The following is a 22,500-nucleotide window of genomic DNA, read 5'->3' as shown; positions in this document are numbered from 1 at the left end:
GCACCCCAGTCTACTTTGTGCCACCGACCCCCCTCCCCACCGCCCCCTACACCCTTCTTTTCGTACCCGCCCCCCCCCCTCCCTCTCACTATTGATGACACCTCCCCGCCCCTCCATCAACCGCCCCCCCCCCCCTTAGCAAAACCCATTAAACACCAGAATATGAACATTAACAGGCCACGGTAAAAGGTTAAGAGTGCGCTCTCTCTCTCTCTCTCCTTCTCTCTCTCTCTCTCTCTCTCTCTCTCTCTCTCTCTCTCTCTCTCTCTCTCTCTCTCTCTCTCTCTCTCTCTCTCTCTCTCTCTCTCTCTCTCTCTCTCTCTCTCTCTCTCTCTCTCTCTTTCTCTCCTCCCTCCCCCTCTCTCCTTCCCTTCCTCCCTCCCTCCCTCTTCCTCTCCCTCCCTCTCCCTTTCCCTCCCTCTCTGCTCCCTCTCCTCCCTGTCATTCAATCATTACAGTCATAGCAAACGTTGACCCAAATCCAAAATACAAGGGAGATTCTGCTGGATCAGCCTCCCGATAAACTCTCGGTAAACACACATACTACTGACCTCCAGCCCATTCCATCTCCTGTGGGATTAATTGGGGTGCGTTTCGGAATGCATACGCGCCCGCCACGGGTTGCTATGTAAGGAGGTAACGTAAATAGCGTGTATGGGTGTGGGTGTGGGTGTGTGTGTGTGTGTGTGTGTGTGTGTGTGTGTGTGTGTGTGTGTGTGTGTGTGTGTGTGTGTGTGTGTGTATGTATGTGTATGTGTATGTGTATGTGTATGTGTATGTGTGTGTGTGAGTGTGCGTATGCATGTGCGTGTGTGTGTGTCCGCGTTCGCACGGGCATGTCCGAGTGAGTGTTTGTATGCACATGCGTGTGTTTATCAATGGAAATCAAAATAACAATAAAAAATACACACTCCAATTTCCCTAACAAAAAAGTGCCGAACAAAAAAGGAAAATGCAAGTAACATACTGATCCGACAATCAAATCACCCACTAAAACCAACCAAACAACCAAACAAACAAATCTATAAGTACGAGTCCAAACAAGGTAAAGGCAGACAAAGCAAGCGCGAACGACGAGCAGTGAAGACCCCACGAGGGAGCGAGGGAGTGCGGGAGTGAGGGAGTGAGTGAGGGAGCTATCCGCGGCGGCCGAGAGGGATCAAACCAGGTCAATGCTACCGACGCGCAGCCATACGTCTCGCCCGTAATGCTGCGGGAGGGAGGGAGGGAGGGATGAAGGTCAGGGGGAGCGGGGGAGGGAGGATGGGGAGGAGGGAGGATGGGGAGGAGGGAGGATGGGGAGGAGAAAGGGGAGGGAGGATGGGGAGGAGGGGGGGAGGGGGAGGGAAGAAGGGGAATGGATTCGTTTGGGAAGTATATTTTTATATATAATCACACACATCTTTATGTATATATATATTTTATATTCTCTCTCTCTCTCTCTCTCCCTACATATATATATATATATATATATATATATATATATATATATATATATATATATACACCAACACCCACACACCCTACCCACAAACCACAAAAGCGCGCAATACGTGAGTGCGTACATGTACACTGTGTAAAGGAGGAGGGAAGAGAGTCGCTTCTGTGTTATATAATGTGTCGTGGATACTTGTGGCGCGGGTGAGGAGTGCAGGTCAAGGCCACGACGGCAAGGCGCGGCGTGGCGTGGCGTGGCGTGGCACGGCGTGGCGGGGAGGGGCGGGGCGAACGAGCGAGCCAGCGGTGCCACTCTGACACACGACTCCCTGGCGGACCCCCGCGAAATCCCTCTGCCGTTGGAACAGTGTGTCAGGTAGTATGAACAGACGACGCGGTCCTAAGGTGTTGGAACAGTGCCTCAGACGTGGCACTGTGGTGTCGCTGTCAAGATGGATGCGAGGCGTGCCATTCGATCTTCAGAGGGTGTGACTAGGCCGGCATGACGCGACGCTTTTCCGTATAGGCACGGCTGACGTTTTTGTTGATGTGGGACTTAGACTGGGTATTGTCCAATATTTAAGCGGCTCTTTATAATTAAGACACGGAGTTTAATTGGGTCAAGAAGTGGGCTGGGGTTCTTTCTGGTAAGTACTTCCAATAAAACTGAAAGTAGAAGGAAGTGAATTTGAATGTTTTATTCTTGACTGCGAATCTACATATTAGATAATTACCGTAAATCAATCCTTAACCGTACACTAAGATTAAAAAAAAAATACTACTTTAATAATCAGGAGGAAAATGAGAGCAATCAACGCTGCTGTAAATGCATTTGCCAAAAATTTTCATAAGATTTAAATCCTGAACGTTGTATTTATAATAAAAAAATGCGAACATTAATACGACAGTATCTCGTTATTTTTAGGTATAATCTGTTGGCATTGCACGCTCATTGAAAAAAAAAATGAATAAACGAAATAGTGACATAGTAGGAATATGAATCCAAAACACGCTACAAACATCTTTTTTTTTTGACAAAAAAAAAATGACAACAGGAATGAATCAACCCGAACACAAACAAGGTCAAACAAGGCAAAAAGCCCCTGGAACGTTCGTGACCTCTCCGTTCCCGAGCGATTCGACAGCCTTGGGCCCCTATTCCTGTTGACCTTCCCTCTCGCAGGCAGACAGACGTCCGTCGCCTCCCGCCCCGGAATGTCCCGAACCTGCCGCCTCGTCACGGTGCCCGAGGTCGGTAATCTGCCACGCGATCGAAAGCCGATTCTAGATCAGCGTAAGTAAACCGGAGCGACATCGCGAATTCCGACCACAAGTGACTCTCCTGTCTACTGACCCCCACCCCCCAACCCCACTCCCCCATCCCCTATCCCCAGTCCCTACCCTACCCCTTCGCCTGACCTTCCCACATGCAAATTCGCCGCCCGTCCCTCGTCGCGAGGCACCATTCCCGGGGAGCGCACCCCCCCGCCCCCAGAAAAAACAGACACCCATCACTGCCTTAAACCGTGGTCTTGATTCGCCCTACTTTGGCACGTGAAATCCACGGAGAGACCTCGGACGAAAAACCGCCCCCTTACGCTTGACCTCCTGTGCATGCATGACCTGTTTCTGCCCCCCCCCCTCCTACCCACGCCACGACTGTGACCGTGACCTGTGGCGGCGTCACGAAGGCGGCACACGCTAACACCACATGATGCTCCAGGACACAGAAGGAGGAAAGGGAGAGAGGAAAGGGAGAGAGGAGAGGGGAGAGGGGAGAGGGGAAAGGGGAGAGGCGGAGAGGAAGAAGAAAAGCGAGAGGGAATGGAAGGAGACGGAGCAAGAAGGAAAGAAGAGGAGGTGGTAGTGGTAGAGGTGGTAGAGGTGGTAGAGGTGGTAGAGGTGGTGGTGGAGGAGGAGGAGAAGGAGGTGGGGGAGGGGGAAGGGGAGGAGGAGAAGAAAGAGAAGGAGGAAGAGGGGTGGGGGTGGGGGTGGGAGTAGGAGTAGGAGTAGTAGGAGGAACAGGAGAAAGAGGACGAAAATTAAGAGGAAGAAGATGCAGTAGCAGAGAAAGACGAAGAGAAAGAGGATGAAAATACGAGACGAAGGAGAGACGGAGAAAAAAAAGAAAAAAAAACGACACGGAAGGAGAAGGTGGAGGGTGGCGGAACGGAGGGGGTGGCAGCCAGTCTCAGGTTTGCATGCCAGGTCACGTTGCGCCTCCAATCCATTCGACTTTCTATGATAATCCTCTGCTGCGAAAGAATTAATGCCCCGACACAGAACCTCCTTCACAGCTGTAAATAACCGGTGCTTCATTGCTTAACAACCTTTAAACAACTTTTAAACAACTCTTAAACAACCATTAAACAACCCTTAAACACCTTTTAAACAACCCTTAAACAACTTTTAAACAATATTTAAAAAACTCTTAAACAACTCTTAAACAATATTTAAAAAACTCTTAAACAACCCATAAACAACATTAAAAAAACTCTTAAACAACTTTTAAATACCCTCTAACCCTTAACAGCTATTTAAAACTAACATATCCTCAATGACACCAGAGAGATATAAAAACTCATCCTGGAATACACTAGCGCAGGGCATCAGTATGCTAAAAATAAAACGCTTTCATAGAAACATCAAACATATATCTATTCTGAAGGTCAAAATAAATACACACATTAAGTAAAGGAATGAAAACCTATTCAATATGTAATAGAGAGCGACGAATGGGAGAGAGGGGGAGAGCGGAGAGAGGAAGAGGAAGAGGAAGAGGAAGAGGAAGAGGAAGAGGGGGGGGGGGAGGGAGAGAGAGAGAGAGAGAGAGAGAGAGAGAGAGAGAGAGAGAGAGAGAGAGAGAGAGAGAGAGAGAGAGAGAGAGAGAGAGAGAGAGAGAGGGAGAGAGAGAGAGAGGGAGGGAGAGGGAGGGAGAGGGAGGGAGAGGGAGAGAGAGGGAGGGAGAGAGAGAGAGAGGGAGGAGGGAGGGAGGGAGGGAGAGAGAGAGATTTTTCTTTAACTTTTGACGAGTTTATTGAGACAAGTGATTACGTACATCTCAAAAGGATGAGGTAACATAGGTTATCCTCACCCCAATCTTAGTCCCTCTTTGGGCTCACATATATTTTACAAAACCTTACAGCTATGTCAACATGTTGAAATATATACAGAACAAAAGGCGGATCAATCACAAGCATACAGAGTTAAATGTTTACATATCAGGAGAGCGATATGACAGTATAAATTATCACCCTCAGCATGCTAAGTCCTCTCCTGAGGTCACATAATTACATACTTGAAAATGTGACGCACATACATGTTAATGAAACATACGTATGTTCCTGGAGGAAAGAATTTATCAGAATTCTAAAAATATGTTTGTATTTATCCACATCTCAATAAAATCCTACTCGGGCTATCATAGTCTCGGCAGAAGGGAAGTCACAATCGGATATACACAGTTGTCAACTACAATTATGTGATCGATGCAAAGTGTTTGTACTTCTTCAAAATTTTATTACCTGGCCATTTCTAAACATCCATACAGCTTGTTCGGGGAGTCCAGCTATATCTGAGTTTCTGTAAATCTGAAGCATGGGACACTGTAAGATATGGTGTACTAAGGTGTGTGACCTTGGTGACCTACACACCCTGCATTCTTTTCCTGTTCACCTAACTCCCAATAGTATTTATACCCTAACCTAATTCTCATGTGCACAGAGTCTTTCCACTTGCTCTTGCCCCTCCCATAAGTGAAGTCTGTGTGTGTGTGTGTGTGTGTGAGAGAGAGAGAGAGAGAGAGAGAGAGAGAGAGAGAGAGAGAGAGAGAGAGAGAGAGAGAGAGAGAGAGAGAGAGAGAGAGAGAGAGAGAGAGAGAGAGAAAGAGAGAGAGAGAGAGGAAGAGATAGATAGATAGTTAGAGAGAGAGAGAGAGAGAAAGGAGAGAGAAAGAAAGAGAGAGAGAGGGAGATAGAGAGAGAGAAAGAGAGAGAGAGAGAAAGAGAGAGAGAGAGAGAGAGAGAGAGAGAAAGAGAAACAAAGAGAGAATGCAGTGTCAAGGCCGTTGCACTCCGTCATCACCTCCTGCACGGACGGGACGGCCTTACAAAGTCAAGCGCTGGTGGAGTTGTCCGCAAAACTAATATACAAGAAAAGAAAAAAGAAAGAAAGAAAGAAAGAAAAGAAAATTCAAAGGACAAGATCCAAGGCACCAACGGGCAACGAAAAAAACAAAAATAATAAAAAAAAATAAATAAATAAAAATAATAAAAAATACTAAACTAAAAAAAAAAAAAAAAAGCGAAGAATTAGGGTCCTTTTCCAGATCCTAAGGAGTCGATAAACAGACGCCGAAGGGGAGAGACGGAGTAGGGAGGGAGGGAGGGAGGGGGAAAGGGGAGGGGGAGGGGGCAGTGTCTTCGGAACCTAATCCCCAGCTTCCGATCCCGGGTACGTTGCAGGGGGATGGGATTGGGTTGCGGGAGGGAGAGGGAGAGGGAGAGGGAGAGGGAGAGGGGGGTGGGGGTGGGGGTGGGGCAGGGGGCTTCGTTGCAGGGGGATGGGTTTGGTTGTGGTATGGGGTTGGAAGGGGAGGGGGAAAAGGAGAGAGGGGGGGGAGGAGGGGCGGGCGGCAGGGGACTTAAACCGCTTTGGGGATAAAAGGGAAGGGAAGGGGGGGGTGACCGAAAGTAACGGGATGAATCAAAGAATAATAGGCATGTAAATGACGGAATGAAAACAAAAACAAAAAAATACATGGACGTTACATCTCTCTCATTACGGGGACTATGAATAATGAAAAAATAATAAATAAATAAATAAATAAATAAAACAAAAAAAGTAAACACGAGACACAATCTAAAAGCAATAATCAACAAGAGCAAACCGAAACGACCAGCCAAACAGCCAGCAAACCAGCCAGCCAGTCACCTAGCAGCATAAACAGGAAGCCTTAAAGGTGTAGTAGCAGTAGGAGCAGCAGCAGCAGAGGCAGCGGCAACTTGAAGGAGCAGTTTGGGGGGAAAAAAATAATAAGTGGGTCAAGGGAAAACGGGAGTGTCACAGTGCCAGCGGCGAGTAGGGAGGGACGGACGGAGGGACGGACGGCTGGCTACTCGTGACTGCTAACAGTGCCTACCAACAGGTCGATTCTCTCCTCTACCGACTGGCACTAAACACCTTGAAGAGTGCCATGCGCCTCCCCCTCCCACCTCCCTCTCACAAGCCCTATTATACCCCTACCCCCCAGACCCTCTCCGAAGGAAGGAGGGAAGATGGAGGAAAAGAGGAAGGAAGATGGAGGAAAGGAAGGAGGGAGTGAAGATGGAGGGATGGATGGAAGGAGGGAAGGAGGAAGTGAAGATGGAGGGAAGGAGGAAGTGAAGATGGAGGGATGGATGGAAGGAGGGAAGGAGGATGTGAAGATGGCGGGAAGGAAGAAGGAAGTGAAGATGGAAGAAGAGAGAAAGAGAAAGGGAAAATGCGGAGAAAGAGGGAGAGAGGGAGCGGGAGTCTGGGAGAAAAAGGGATAGGAAGAGAGAGTGTGAGTGAGACTGGGAGGGGAGGGGAGGAAAGAGGGAAGGAAGGATGAAGGGAGGGAAGGAGAGAGAGAGAGAGAGAGAGAGAGAGAGAGAGAGAGAGAGAGAGAGAGAGAGAGAGAGAGAGAGAGAGAGAGAGAGAGAGAGAGAGAGAGAGAGTTTATGTTTGAGTATGTGGGTTCGCGTGTATTTATATGCATGCATATACATACACATCCATATACATACATGCAATTATCACCATCCGTCGACACATTCCCAGACACACACACACACACAACAAACCATCGTATTTCCATAATCTTTTCATACTAAATAAAACTTAAGTCCTTAAGCTCATTAATTTCAAAATACCCCCCCCCCCCAAAAAAAAAAAAAAAAAAAAAAAAAAAAAAAAACACGAGTATTGCGCAGCACCCAAGATATCCAACACTAATTTATTCCAACTCATCCAAACCTTATTTATGGAAGGAATTACTTACCCGGGAAACAACAAAAACAAATAAATTTCTTTTTTTTGTATGAGCCAAAGAACAAATACTAATGACACAAAGCGGAGTATAATATAATCATAAACCACTCTGGTGTCTGTCTGTCTGCCTAAGTCTCTGTCTGTTCCTTTGCTTTGTGTCTGTGTCTGTCTATCTGCCTGGCTGGATCTCCATCTCCCTTCCTCCCTCCCTCCCTCCCTCCCTCCCTCTCTCTCTGTTTTTCTCCCCATCTCATTTCTTCCTTGTCTATCCATCTTCAAAAATCAGCATCAAAATTGAAAGATCAAATATGGAGGCGTCATATATTCGCCGTTGTTCACAAGGCATTGCCGCCGGCTGAGTAAGACCCATATCAGACAAAGGAAAAACGATCGCAAAAAACATCTAATCATTCGGTGCACAAATGTAGCTATAATTAATTAAAATGCATGCATGCACATGCACGCACACATACAGATACACACACAGAGACACACAGACACAGACACAGACACACACACACACACACACACACACACACACACACACACACACACACACACACACACACACACACAATATATAAATATATCTATACATATTATATATACATATATATATATATATATTTATATATATATATATATACACATACATATATATAGATATATATATATATATATATATATATATATATATATATATATATATATATATACACACATGTATATATGTATGTATATATGTATGTATGTATGTATGTATGTATGTATGTATGTATGTATGTATGTATATATATGTATGTATGTATACATTAACATATAATCACACACACACACACACACATAAACATACATTTGCATGTTTGCGTGCGTCACCTACATCAGAACAGATATCACTTAACAATAGACCAATATTTTCTAAAACTAAACCATTAATTCAAAGAAAAAAAAGAAAAAATAAAATAAAATAAATAAAAATAAAAATAAACAAAAGGATGCAAATCCGCGAATATTAATTATACAATGTGATTGCCTGGCTTGGGCAAAATCCAATATGAAATGTTTGTTTAAAACTCCAGAAATGATTTTAATTTTCTGGCCCCGGGCTCTCAGTCGGCCATGGTGATCCGATCCGATGCAGTGCGTTTGTCCCAGAATTCTTTCCGCTCGCCGAACCTGGTCACGGAATTTTACAACGCCTTTCCTATCATTAGTCTCATTTATCGTTTTCATACATATCTATTCTTAAGGACTTAAAAAAAAAAAAAAGTTTCCTTCTTTATACTTACTATCATTAAAAAATAATAATAATAAAATAAATAAATAAAGAAAGAAAGAAAGATTTAAAAATATAACAAATATATATATATATATATATATATATATATATATATATATATATATATATATCCACACTACGCACAGAAATGAAGATATTTCTAAAGGCACGTAACTGCGCATCTCCTACGTAAAAAAAAGTCGAGAGAAACATCCTTCTTGAAATCCTAGCAGGGAATTACGAGAAAACATCCTGACGATATATAAATACCACGAAGAAAAACTTTCATCGAAGGATAGATATCTCTCTCTCTCTCTCTCTCCCTCCGCCTGCCGTATTACGAAGGACACAAAGAAAAACAAGCGAGGAAGTTCGATTTCCTGGGAGATAATCCCGCAACGATAACGACCACACGGAATAAACTAAAATAAAAATAATAATAATAAAAAAAAAATATATATATAATAAAAATAACATAAAATGAAAAATCAAGAGTCTCTCTCTCTCTCTCTCTCTCTCTCTCTCTCTCTCTCTCTCTCTCTCTCTCTCTCTCTCACACACACACACACAACAGAGACAACAACAGGATGACACAACAGATGGTCCCAAAAACAGAGAGGCAACCACATAACGGAGATCAAACACAACGGAAAGATTAAAAAAAAGGAAAAAAAAAAAAGACAGAAAGATGAAATAGTGTTTACTGTAATACTGCCCCCCTCCCCCCCAAAAAAAAAAAATTAAAAAAAAAATAAAAAAGGAGTGAAGCGTTGACTGAGGCGGGAAATCTGTTGTAGTCAAGTGGCGGATTAATGATAATGATGATGATGATGATTATGGTGGTGATGATGAAGAGGGGGAGGGATAGTGACTGATAACGATGACGATGGTGATAATTACAATAACGAAATTCAATCACAGTGGAAAAGAAACCACCACCAAGGATCCGCCAAAACAAACACACAAACCCCACCCCCCCACCCAAAAAAAAAAGAAAAACGAAAAAAAAAACGTACTGTTCTAAAGGCAGGGCGGCGTTTTATAACGTTCATCTCGCCTAAAGAAGTTCACCTCCAAAAAGGACTGTTAGCAGCAAGGTTTATTCGAGTATAAAACTGGTCACGGCAAGCTGTCACTGCCAGAGACTACCCCCACCCCCACCCCGCCTCAACCACCCCCCAACCCCCTCACCCCCCCACTCCAACCGCGCTATTCTGCCTGTCTCCTTCTCGCGTGTTAATGGTTCATGAAACGCTACTTAACTGTTCTCTTGACACCCTCGGCTACAACTCATCATTCTTCTTCTCCTTTTGTTTGTTTTCCTTCCTTCCTCTCTCTCTCTCTCTCTCTCTCTCTCTCTCTCTCTCTCTCTCTCTCTCTCTCTCTCTCTCTCTCCTCTCCTTCTCCTTCTCCTTCTCCTTCTCCTTCTCCTTCTCCTCCTCCTTCTCCTTCTCCTTCTCCTCCTCCTTCTCCTTCTCCTTCTCCTTCTCCTTCTCCTTCTCCTTCTCCTTCTCCTCCTCCTTCTCCCTCTCCCTCTCCCTCTCCCTCTCCCTCTCCCTCTCCTTCTCCTTCTCCTTCTCCTTCTCCTTCTCCTTCTCCTCCTCCTCCTTCTTCTTCTCCCTCTCCTTCTCCTTCTTCTTCTCCCTCTCCTTCTCCTTCTTCTTCTCCCTCTCCTTCTCCTTCTTCTTCTCCCTCTCCTTCTCCTTCTTCTTCTCCCTCTCCTTCTCCCTCTCCTTCTTCTTCTCCCTCTCCTTCTTCTTCTCCATTTCCTTTTCCTTCTCCCTCTCTCTCTCTCTCTCTCTCTCTCTCTCTCTCTCTCTCTCTCTCTCTCTCTCCCTCTCACTCTCACTCTCCCTCTCTGCATTTGCTTCTATTTCATCTATTTGTACATATCTAAGTTTGCCTGTCTGTCCGTCTGATTCCATTTATTTACCTGCATCAGTCGGTCTATCCGTGTCTTCCCTCCCTCCTCTCATTTTCTCCCATTTCCTCCACATATCCTTCCATCCCCCTCTCTATCCATCCTCCCCCCCCTCTCTCTCTCTCTCTCTTTCCCTCCCTCTTCCTCCCTCCCACACCCACCCCCACTCCCTCATCCCCCCTTTCCCTCTCCCAAACCCACTCCCACTCCCCCTCCGTCCCTCCCTCCCAAACCCTCTCCCACTCCCTCTCTCTCTCCCTCAATCGCATCCCAAGGACCGGGAACCTGGACATCCTTATCCCTGGCCTCGCCACAGCATCCCTCAGTCAACTCACACTTATCCCCGCGGTAGTGCCAGCCCTCTGCACCTCAATGAGCAGTGTTGCAAGGAGACCGAATGTTTTATTAATGAAAACCAGAGTAAGGGAAGGATACGAGAAGAAAAAAAGAAATAGAAACAGGAAAAAACGGAAAGGAAAAATGTGGGGAATGGATACGATAAAGAGAGAAAAAAGTAAAAAGAAACAGAGACAAATACGGCGTTTACTATGATTAAAATTTGACAAATATAAGATAATTAATAAGAAAATAATTTTAAAAAACGACACAAACAGCAAACCAAGAGGCTAAGAAAGTGACAACAATAATACAGAAAATAAATACCCACTCGTAGGTGCAGCAGAGAACAACGACGAAAACAGAACAGGTCCAAAAGAACAAAACAAAACAACAAAAACATCAGAATATAAACAGATTGCGATAAAGCCAGAAAGAACATGGGAGGCGCGGCGGGGCGGAACGTGAATGAAAATGCGGAGAGGAGGAAGAGGAAGAAGGAATGGGAGAAGGATAGAGGGAGAATAATAATGATGATGATGATGGTGGTGATGATGATGATGATGGTGGTGGTGATGATGATGATGATGGTGATAGATGGTGGTGGTGGTGGGGTGATGGTGGTGGCGGTGATGATAATGCTAATGATGATGATGATGGTAATGATGTTGATGATGGTGATGGTGATGGTGATAATGATGATAACAATGATGCTGTTGATGCAGATGATAATAATAATGAGCATAAGGAGGAGGAGGAGGAGGAGGAAGAGAAGGAAGTGGAGCAGGATGCCAAGAAGACGAGGATGAAAGGAGACGGAAAACAGAAACAGAAACAGAAACAGAAACGACCATGACTGCAATAACCCACAAGGTGCACGATTCAAACCAAAACGCTTTCGAGCGAGCAAGTCACAACCAATCAAATCAATAACAACAAAATTAAAATGATTGAGCCTTGAATGCTAGAGGGGAGGGGAGGGGAGGTGGGGGGAGGGGATGTGTGGGAGTGTGAGAGGGGGGTGGGGGGGGGTAGCTGGTACAGGTGTGAGAATCTGGGAGTAGAGAGAGAAGGGGGAGGGGGGGAGGGGGGATGCCGCTTATATCTGGTTCTAGGAAGTAGTTCTAATGATGGCTACCTATGAAAGACAGAAAAGATGAAGAAGAAGAAGAAAAACTTGATAGCCGTCGCACTAATACCTCCACGGGTGTACACATCTGAGGGGCTACGTGTGTGTGTGTGTGTGTGTGTGTGTGTGTGTGTGTGTGTGTGTGTGTGTGTGTGTGTGTGTGTGTGTGTGTGTGTGTGTGTGTGTGTGTGTGTGTGTACGTATGCCTGGGTGTACTTATGCGTGCGTGTACTTATGCAAGCGTGCGTGCGTGCATGCGTGTACGTATGCGTGTGCGAGCGTGAATCCCACGATGATACCTACCCGCACAACTTCCGCAAAACAACCAATCAAAGCAACCAATCCTTCGCATCGCAGCCCCCACTCCACCCACGAATCCGCCACTCAAAAGCCTACGTACGGGCGGCCCGCCAACCCAATTCCAAACGCAAACACGAGAGAAAGTCCTTCGAGAGACTCCCGAAGCGCACGGAATCCTCCCATGCACGCGGTTGCAGGAATGCCAACGAATCAATCACATCGCCTCGTGCCTGTCATAACATCCGACTGAACTGAAGGGGAAAATGTCCTATCTATCTGTTTGTCTATATGCATGGCTGGCTGGATACTTTCATACATTCACACGAACACTAATACACACATACACACACACACACACACACACACACACACACACACACATACACACACACACACACGTATGTATACATAAAGTCTAAAATCTTATGGGATTATGAAATTATTATTAAAAAAAAAAAAATAACGAAAGGAAATGAAATGAAAAAAAAGTGAGAGAAAAGACCATTACAATCGAACACAGAAATGGCTCATTTAATGCCGCGGTCAGCCCCCTCTCTGCCGCTCATGAACGTTGCACTTCCTCACCCCCCTTTCCCTTCCCCCCTACCTCCCCCCTCCCCACCAAGTTAGGGGAGAGCCCCAAAGTTCAACTGCCGATAATTGCTGATTTTCTGTAAATGGTTCGACACCGGAAAACAGACATCCGCTTCCAATAAAAAAAAAAAAGAAAACAAAAAAGAAAAGAGGGAAAAAAAAACAATGCAAAGTACATATCCTCAACTCATTCACTCACTCACTCTCTCACACACACACACTCTCTCTCTCTCTCTCTCTCTCTCTCTCTCTCTCTCTCTCTCTCTCTCTCTCTCTCTCTCTCCCTGCCTCCCTCTCTCTTTCTCTCTTTTTCTTTTTCTTTCTCTTTCTCCCTCTCATACTCTCCCCTTTTCCTCCTCTCCCTTTCTCCTTCTCCTCCTCACCCTTACCCCTTCTCCTCCTCTCCCTTTCCCCATTCCTCTCTCCCTTTTCCCCCTTCCTCCCTCTCTCCCTTTTTCCCCCTCTCTCTCTCTCTCTCTCTCTCTCTCTCTCTCTCTCTCTCTCTCTCTCTCTCTCTCTCTCTCTCTCTCTGTGTGTGTGTTTGCGTGTGTGTGTGTGTGTGTGTGTGTGTGTGTGTGTGTGTGTGTGTGTGTGTGTGTGTGTGTGTGTGTGTGTGTGTGTGTGTGTGTGTGTGTGTGTGTGTGTGCGTGTGCGTGTGCGTGTGCGTGTGCGTGTGCGTGTGCGTGTGCGTGTGTGTGCGCGTGCTTGCGTGCGTCCTAGACCCTCCCTGCATCTTCGTAAATAGGAGCGCTCCTTTCCACATGTGCGAGCCGAACCCTTGATAGCGTGTCCCATTGACGGCGCGGCGCGTCCGTTCGTGCGTCCTGGATCAATCGCCATGACCTTGGGTCAGTTAAGTCAATTACACCGCCAACCATCCCTCAAGGCCGGCCCAGACAGCCTCAATCACCGCAGTTGTGTCTCGTCCTCAGCCCGGATCAGTCTTCTTTATCCTCTCTCCATCAGACCGCGCGCGGCTGATCCTCTCATTAACGAGTCTCGGGACACGCGGATCATGTCTTTTATCATGAGGCCCACCTGACTCCTCCGCAAGCGCTGGCCTCAATGCGCTGAGTGCAATTGCACAACCTGCTTGGCGCTGATCACGGCATTGGCTGGGCGGAGAGAGAGCCAACCGCAAGGCCTGCATTATCCACTCACTTGACACAAAAAAGGCACTCGGGCGTATAAATAAATAAATGGCATGCTTTTAAAATCAAGTAACTCGACATTTAGCCGTTTGCGCTCGTGTTTACATCTGGCCGGGCAGCATAAATCACAATAAATAAACGGTCATTACGTCAAAAAAAAACAAAAAAACAAGCTATCATCCGCGGCGGCTTACGTCCCCCCTGAGGCGCCGTGATAATGAGCAGCTGGCCGAGCCGAAATCTGTTACGTAACGCAGGCCCTGAGCAATACTGTCCTTGTCGGTTATGTTACCTGCCTGGGCGTGCGCGGTGTGAATAATCTCGCCGTGGCCGAGATTATTCACCGCGTCGCCGATAAGCCCTTCTCACACCCGACCGGAATAACCGCGGAAGCACTGCGTTTCCGGGTCGCAAAGCGATGCGTCTGTTGCTCGGAGCGGATTTCACCGGAGGCTTTCCCACCCGCCGTCAGGAGGTGACTCGTCTACAGTCGAGATAAGCGGCGAGGTAGGAATGACGTAACCGACCGAGCCACGCCAACCTGCACACGTCTCCCATGCCATGAAAACATGCAACCTCGGCCTTCAGGGAACCCGGACGTGCGCTGAAGACGACTCTCCAACACGGCTGCCTGAACAAATACGAGGCGCTAGTGGCCGCAAAATGATACCTATCAAGGGGTTGTTATTACCCCCTTCAGTCCAGCCCTCCCGCCCGCCCGCCTACCCACACCCCTTCCCACTGGGAAACCGGGGAAGAGCTCGGACACCAGGACACAGAGAAGAAGAAAAAGAAAAGAAAAAAACAAAATCGTCTGAGGCTGAGATGAGCTCGGGCCATCCACGAGTCCTGAGGACGGGAGCGAGATGAGGACCCTGAGGGAGAGCAGCAGGAGCAGACGAGGCCAGGTGCGGACCAGAGAGACCCCGGGGAGGGGAGGGGAGCCGAGCCGAGCCGTGGCCAGACGCTCCCCCAGCTGCGTGTGAAGGCCACCGTGGTCAAGGTTCGGTGGGGCCGCGGGATGTTACTACCTAGGGACTACTGGCCTCGTCACCACTACCAACCACCAGTCACCACCAGTCACCACCAGTCATTCCCTTACGCGCATACAACGCACGGAGGAGACGGCGACGATGCATGAGGCAACACGATACACAGTCCAAGATAAGACCTCCTATCGTCCCTCCCCCAGCGAAATCCCGGGCAAAGCTGGGCCACAACGTCCCTTTGAGAGACAGGAAGCGACCGATAAGATTATAAGCCGTCCACAGTGAGCGCATACCAGTGGAAGACGCATACTCAGTTCCTTAAAACTGGAGATAATGATAGCGTGAGAGATCCGCCACCCAACGCTGCTCCTTCAAATTGGTTCTGCGGACACTCGTCTTCGGGAACCCTTCTCTCTACCGAGTCTGGCCGACAGAGTATGTCCCCATGACAGCCAATAACTGTCTAATGGCCCTGAATAATTAGAATACGCACATATCCTAACCATACCCTACAACCATGTAATCTTCGTTTCTTCTTCTTCCCCTCCTTATTATCATTCTATTCCTTCGCCCAAACGACAACAACCAATTTCGAAGGACATGTAATCTCCTTCTTTACAAGGCGTCCTCCTCGATCAACGAACATCGTCAAAATTAAGAGTTTTCTTTCTCTCTTTTTCCCATCCCCTTTTCTCTCGATTTGCGCCTCAGAATGATAAGGAGGTGAACGGCAAGAGTAAGGACAGGTGGTGATATAGGATAACCTCATAGGTGAAGGGGGGGCATATGAGGTTCGAGAGAGACAGATAAAGGGACTCGCCTCGTCCCCGGGAACACCTACACATGCTGTTGTTGCTTTTTTTCTTTCCAAAATTCGATCAAAATCGGCCGCAGAAGTTTTTCTTTCTTTCTTTCTTTCTTTTCTTCTCTCTCTTTCTCGATGCAATCCTCCAAATGATCGGGATGAGAAGTGCAAGAGTAGAACCAGGTGGTGATATACGATAACCTCGGAGGAGAAGAGACGAGTGGTACGTGATTTTTCTTCCTTTTTTTTCTTCTTTTTTCTATTTGTTTTTCTTTTCTTTCTTTTTGTTTTTTGGTTTTTCCTTTATTCTTCTTCGTTCCTTCAGTGTGGTGACGTCTGTCCTCTTAGGTCGCGCCTATGCCTCAGCGGAAATGGCGAGACTGATAAGGAATCAACAACGTCAAGTAATCAGAAATGGGGGGAGAAGAGAAGAGGAGAAGGAAGATTGTAGAGGAGAGGAGGATAGGGGGAGAGGAAAATAGAAGAGGGAGGAGAGGAGAAGAGAGGAGAAGAGAGGAGAAGAGAGGAGAAGAGAGGAGAGGGGGAGAAGAGAAGAGGAGAGGGAGGAGAGGAGAGGAGAAGAGGAGAGGGGGAGAAGATAAGAGAAGAGAAGAGAAGAGAAGAGAAGAGAAGAGGGAGGAGAGGGGGTGAGAGGGAGAGGGGAAGAGGAGAAGAGGAGGAGAGGAGGAGAGGGGAAGAGGTGGAGAGGAGGAGAGGAGGAGAGGGGGGGAGAGGGAGAATGAGAGAGTAAGAGAGAGAAAGAGAATGAAAGAAGAACAGAAGGCACGAAGGGTGGGGAGGAGAGGAGCGAGAACGAAAGACACAGACAGACAGTAGGAGAGCAAGAATAAAACATCGGTTTCCACATTAATTCAAATCGACAAAATCCTCGACAAGTCCCACAATTGTTCGTCTCTTTTCCAGACCATATTAGAATACACACTATCGTACTGTGCGTATGTGTGTTTTGCATTAGTACATTTCCCAGTTGATGCAACATGCTTGCAAATCTAAATATGGCCACGTGCAAGAGGGTTTTATTTTTGGACTGTCTATTTATGCTTGCTCGTGCACGTGTGCGTACTTGCAATGCGGTGTGCGTATACGTGTGCGTCTGAGCGTATGCATGTATGCAGACATGCCAAGGCCCGGCCCTGAACGGGAGAGGAAGGCAGAGGGAGGAAGAGGGGAGGAGGAAGAGGGGAAGGGAAGAGATGAGAGGGAAAGAGAAAGGAGAGAGAAAGAGAGAAAGGAGAGAGAAAGAGAGAGAGACAGAGAAAGAAAGAGAGAGAGAGAGAGAGAGAGAGAGAGAGAGAGAGAGAGAGAGAGAGAGAGAGAGAGGAGAGAGGGAGAGAGGAGGGAGGGGGGGGGGGAAGAGGAGAGGAAGAGGAAGAGAGAAAGAGAGAGAGAGAGAGAGAGAGAGAGAGAGAGAGAGAGAGAGAGAGAAGAGAGAGAGAGAGAGAGAAGAGAGAGAGGAGAGAGGAGAGAGAAAGAGAGAGAGGAGAGAGAAAGAGAGGGGAGAGAGAAAGAGAGGGGAGAGAGAGAGAGGAGGGAGATAGAGAGGAGGGAGATAGAGAGGAGAGAGATAGAGAGAAGGGAGAGAGAGAGAGAGAGGGAGAGGAGAGAGAGAGAGGAGAGAGAGAGAGAGAGGGAGGAGAGGAAGAGAGAGAAAGAGAGGAGAGAGAGAGAGAGAATGAAGAGGAGAGATAGAGAGGAGGAGAGAGAGTGGAGGAAGGAGAGGGGAGAGAGAGGAAGGAGGAGGAGAGAGAGAGAGGAGGACAGGAGGGAGAGAGGAGGAGGAGGAGGAGAGGGAGGGAGTGAGGGAGGAGGGAGAGATGGAGAAGGAGAGAGGGAGAGAGGCAGAGAGAGAGAGGGGGATGGAGAGAGAAGGGAGAGGAGGGAGAGGAGGGAGAGGAGAGAGGTGGGAGAGGAGGGAGAGGAAGGAGGGAGAGGAGGGAGAGCAGGGAGACGATGGAGAGGAGAGAGAAGGGAGAGCAAGGAGAGGAGGGAGAGGAGGGAGAGGAAGGAGGGAGAGGTGGGAGAGAATGGCGAAGAGGAGCAGGGAGAGGATGGATAGTAGGGGGGGAGGGGGAGGCTATGCGACAGCCTTGAACCGCGCCCTTGCAGCCTGGCGTCCCTGCCTGCATGCCTCCTGGTGTCCACTGCCTCTCTACTCCAGCTCCGCGGATCCTCTTCAAAGCATCCTCGAGCAGGCAAAAGCACAACGGAAACAACCCGACCAAAGACTGCCTTCGTTGTGACGAAAGAAAGGCCAATCTCTACTCACAGACAGCAAAGGAATAAACAAAACAAAAAACAAAAAAGGATCGTAATTAGTAAAAGCCATACGAGAAAAAAACTGGAATAATCCCTCATTTTGGGAACATCATCCAGGACTATTTCCTGTCCTTTCATCACTCGATGTTGCAAGCTGTGGAAGAACTCGTTGCACAGGAGCCCCCCAAAAACAAGAACCACTGAAGATCATCAAAAAGAACGGAAAAAGCGACAATCAAACAAACAACAACAACAAGAGGAGGAGAGAGAGAGACGAGAGGGGAGGAGAGAGAGAGAGAGGGGAGAGAAAAGGAAGGAGAGGAGGAGAGAGAGAGGAGAGGAGAGAGAGAGAGAGGAGAAAGGGAGGGAGAAGGAGTGAGATGAGAGAGGAGAGGTGGGAGAGAGCGAGAGAGAGCGAGAGAGAGAAGAGTGAGAGAGAGAGAGAGAGAGAGTGCGTGAGAAGAGTGAGAGAGAGAGAGACAGTGCGAGAAGAGTTAGAGAGAGAGAGAGACAGTGCGAGGAGAGGTAGAGAGAGAGAGAGAGAGAGAGAGAGAGAGAGAGAGAGAGAGAGAGAGAGAGGAGAGAGAGGAGAGAGAGAGAGAGAGAGAGAGAGAGAGAGAGAGAGAGAGAGAAAGGAGAGAGAGAGAGAGAGAGAGAGAGAGAGAGAGAGAGAGAGAGAGAGAGAGAGAGAGAGAGAGAGAGAGAGAGAGAGAGAGAGAGAGAACGAAAGAGCCGAGGAAGAACCAGCCCCGAGCACGACCTTCGAGGTTTTCCTCCGCGGCGCCACGGCAAGAAGCCGGGTGCCACGCGAGCCTCCAAGGTGATATCACCCCCGCTCCGCCGCCCCCGCCGCCGCCGCCGCCGTCATTACCGCAGCGCAGCAAAATACCCCCGTCCTCACAAGGCCGGATTCTGCGCCCGACCGACAAAACACAGACATAAAACTCCTCGTGTCACGCCGCCCAGGGTCACCCGCGCTGACCTTGCTCCCTTCCTCCCTACCTCTCCTCTCCTCTCCGTTCCTCTCTCATTCCCTCTCTTCCTTTGTCTCGTTTTAACCGGGCGTCGCTGTTCCTTTGTCTACCTCCTCGGTCTTTCTCTGTCTCCTCCCCTCATCCTCCCCTCCTTCTCTCTCTTCTCCCCTTCCCTCTTTTCGTTTCTTCCCTTATTCCATCTCTAATGCTCCTCCCCTTTCTTCTCTCCCTTTCTCCTTCTCTGCACCACTCTCCTTGTTATCCTTCTTTATTCCTTCCAGGTCTCCCTCTCTCCTCCTTTTCTTTGTCATCCTCTTCCTCCCCTTTCCCTCTCCCCGTTGCATTTAATCCTCCCTCCTTTGCCATTTCCTTTTCTCTCCTTTTTTTCACTTTCGTCACCTCTTCTCCCTCCCTCTTGCGCCTCTCTTTTACTCTCTCCCTTTCTGCTCCATCTTTGTTTCTTCCCCTTCGTCCTTTTCTTTCTTTCCCCTCCCCATCCCCCTCCTCCACTTCCCTTCTCTCTTCCCCTTCCTCTCCTATCCGAATCCTCCCCTCCTGTTCCCATATCCCTCGCGCTTCAACCTTGCTTTTCTCCTTTCACCTCATGCCTCCGCCTCCGCCTCCGCCTCCTCCTCCCCCTCTTCCTCTTCTTCTTCCTCTTCTTCCTCCTCCTCCCCGTCTTCCTCCTTCTCCTCCCCCTCTTCCTCCTCCTCCTCCTCCTCCCCTTCTTCTTCTTCTTCTTCTTCTTCTTCTTCTTCTTCTTCCTCCCCCTCCTCCCTTCTTCCCTCCCCCATGTTTAGTCTACCCTCCCCCCCTTAATGGCCGCCAGGGTATCCTCGCCAAACATAACAATCTGCAGTGTCAAAATAATCAACCCCGCTCTATAATTACAGCCTCCGTATCAGTCGGAGTGTACCGCAAAAAAAAAAAAATAATAAAAAAAAAAAATAAATAAATAAATAAAAATAGATAAATAAACACATAAAAATAAAACTTCCTGGTGGCGATAATGAGCGTGTTACTGCCTCCCTGCTATCATAATCGGGGGAGATAAAACGCCAGCGGTTAACGCGTCCTAATCAAAAAGCCTGTCAATGTCGGACAGATACCGAACTGACCTCAACCCGAAAAGTCAAGAGGAAAGGTCAATCCCGCCTGCAATTGATTTGCCCAAAATCAGAAAAAAAATAAATGGCAGCCAGAAAAAACGCGGTCCGAGTTCTCTCATGTTGTCTTTTCACCTATGAGTACCGTCTGTTTGTCTGTCTGTCTGTCTGTGTGTCTGTGTGTCTGTCTGTCTGTCTGTGTGTGTGTGTGTGTGTGTGTGTGTGTGTGTGTGTGTGTGTGTGTGTGTGTGTGTGTGTGTGTGTGTGTGTGTGTGTGTGTGTGTGTGTGTGTGTGTGTGTGTGTGTGTGTGTGTGTGTGTGTGTGTGTGTGTGTGTGTGTGTGTGTGTGTGTGTGTGTGTGTGTGTGTGTGTCTGTCTGTCGGGATAACGATCCGGCGTCATCACCTCGAACACATAATTACGACTAACGAAACAGAGCATACAGGATGTACTAACACCACCAATTAATTACTGTATCAACACCGAGTACTCTAAACCCCATCACGACCAAAGGACCCCCTCATCTATCCTATCAATTTCCCGAGAGACCCCAGTAAAGTAAGAGTAAGAGCTCTTCTAACCCACCCATCCCATATTCCACTAAGCAAACCGACCCTCCTTCCTCCCTCCCTCCCTCTCCCTCCTCCCTCCCTCCACTCCCACAACCCAACCACAATCCACCCACAGCGTCTCCCTCCCTCCCTCCCTCCACTCCCACAACCCAAACCCAACCACAATCCACCCACAGCGTCTCCCTCCCTCCCTCCCTCCCCATCCACCCACACCCGGTCATCCCGGAGTCCTTGCGCCATCGTTCTCTCCTAATAGGTCATTGATGCTAAGCTAACCTCCGAGCTCTATACAGGAATAACAACTGCGCATACCGACAGGGTCCGGAGTGCGCTTGGCCACACACGCACGCAATAAGCATGGAGGCGATGGAAATACTCGTGCCGGACCCCTGACCAACAGGATTATGTATGTCGTTCGCAGTCCGTTTGTCTCTCTCTCTCTCTCTGGCCCTGTGTGTTTGTTTGGTTGTTTGTGTGTGTGTGTGTGTGTGTGTTTGTTTGTTTGTGTGTGTTTGTTTGTGTGTGTGTGTGTGCGCGCGCGTGCGTGTGTGTCTGTCTGTCTGTCTCTCGTTTGTATTTTGACATCTCATATTACCCCCTCTCATCTCACTGTCTCTTTATCCGATATCTCTCCTCACCTCCCTCTCTCTCCTTTTTCTCCCAAACAAAGCTCACTTCCTGACGCGACGCGCCACCACCGCTGCACTAAACAAATACATATATCCATTCAACATGCTTAACTTCCCAAATTCTACATTAATATGGACAAGACACAAAGAACTGTTATCGCGAGCAAACCCTAGAATCACGAGAAGGGTAAGATGATAGAGGGGAGGAAGTGAGAGAGAGAGAGAGAGAGAGAGAGAGAGAGAGAGAGAGAGAGAGAGAGAGAGAGAGAGAGAGAGAGAGAGAGAGAGAGAGAGAGAGGAAGAGAGAGAAAGAGGAGAGAGAGAGAGAGAGAGAGGAGAGAGAGAGAGAGGAGAGAGAGAGAGAGAGAGAGAGAGAGAGAGAGAGAGAGAGAGAGAGAGAGAGAGAGAGAGAGAGAGAAGAAGAAAGAGAGAGAGAGAAGAAGAAAGAGAGAGAAAGAAAGAGAAAGAGAGAGGAAGAAAAAGAAAGAGGGAGAGAGAGAGAGAAAGAAATGGAGAGAGAGAGAGAGAGAGAGAGAGAGAGAGAGAGAGAGAGAGAGAGAGAGAGAGAGAGAGAGAGAGAGAGAGAGAGAGAGAGAGAGAGAGAGAGAGAGAAGGAGAGAGAGACAGAGAGAGGAGAAGAGAGAGAGAGGAGAGAGAGACAGAGAGAGAGAGAGAGAGAGAGAGAGAGAGAGAGAGAGAGAGAGAGAGAGGGAGAGATAGATAGATAGATAGAGAGAGAGAGTGAGAGAGAGAGAGGGGGGGGAAGAGAGAGGGAGAGAGAGAGAGGGGGAGAGAGAGAGACAGAGAGAGAGAGAGAGAGAGAGAGAGAGAGAGAGAGAGAGAGAGAGAGAGAGAGAGAGAGAGAGAGAGAGAGAGAGAGAGAGAGAGAGAGAGGAGAGAGAGAGAGAGGGGAGAGAGAGAGAGAGAGAGAGAGGAGAGAGAGAGAGAGAGAGAGAGAGAGGGGAGAGAGGGAGAGAGAGAGAGAGAGA

This window comes from Penaeus japonicus, unplaced genomic scaffold, assembly GCF_977035675.1.
Source record: "Penaeus japonicus unplaced genomic scaffold, GWHDUDI00000001_assembly GWHDUDI00000003, whole genome shotgun sequence".
Classification (NCBI taxonomy): domain Eukaryota; kingdom Metazoa; phylum Arthropoda; class Malacostraca; order Decapoda; family Penaeidae; genus Penaeus; species Penaeus japonicus.
Note: the sequence above shows the minus strand (reverse complement) of the source record.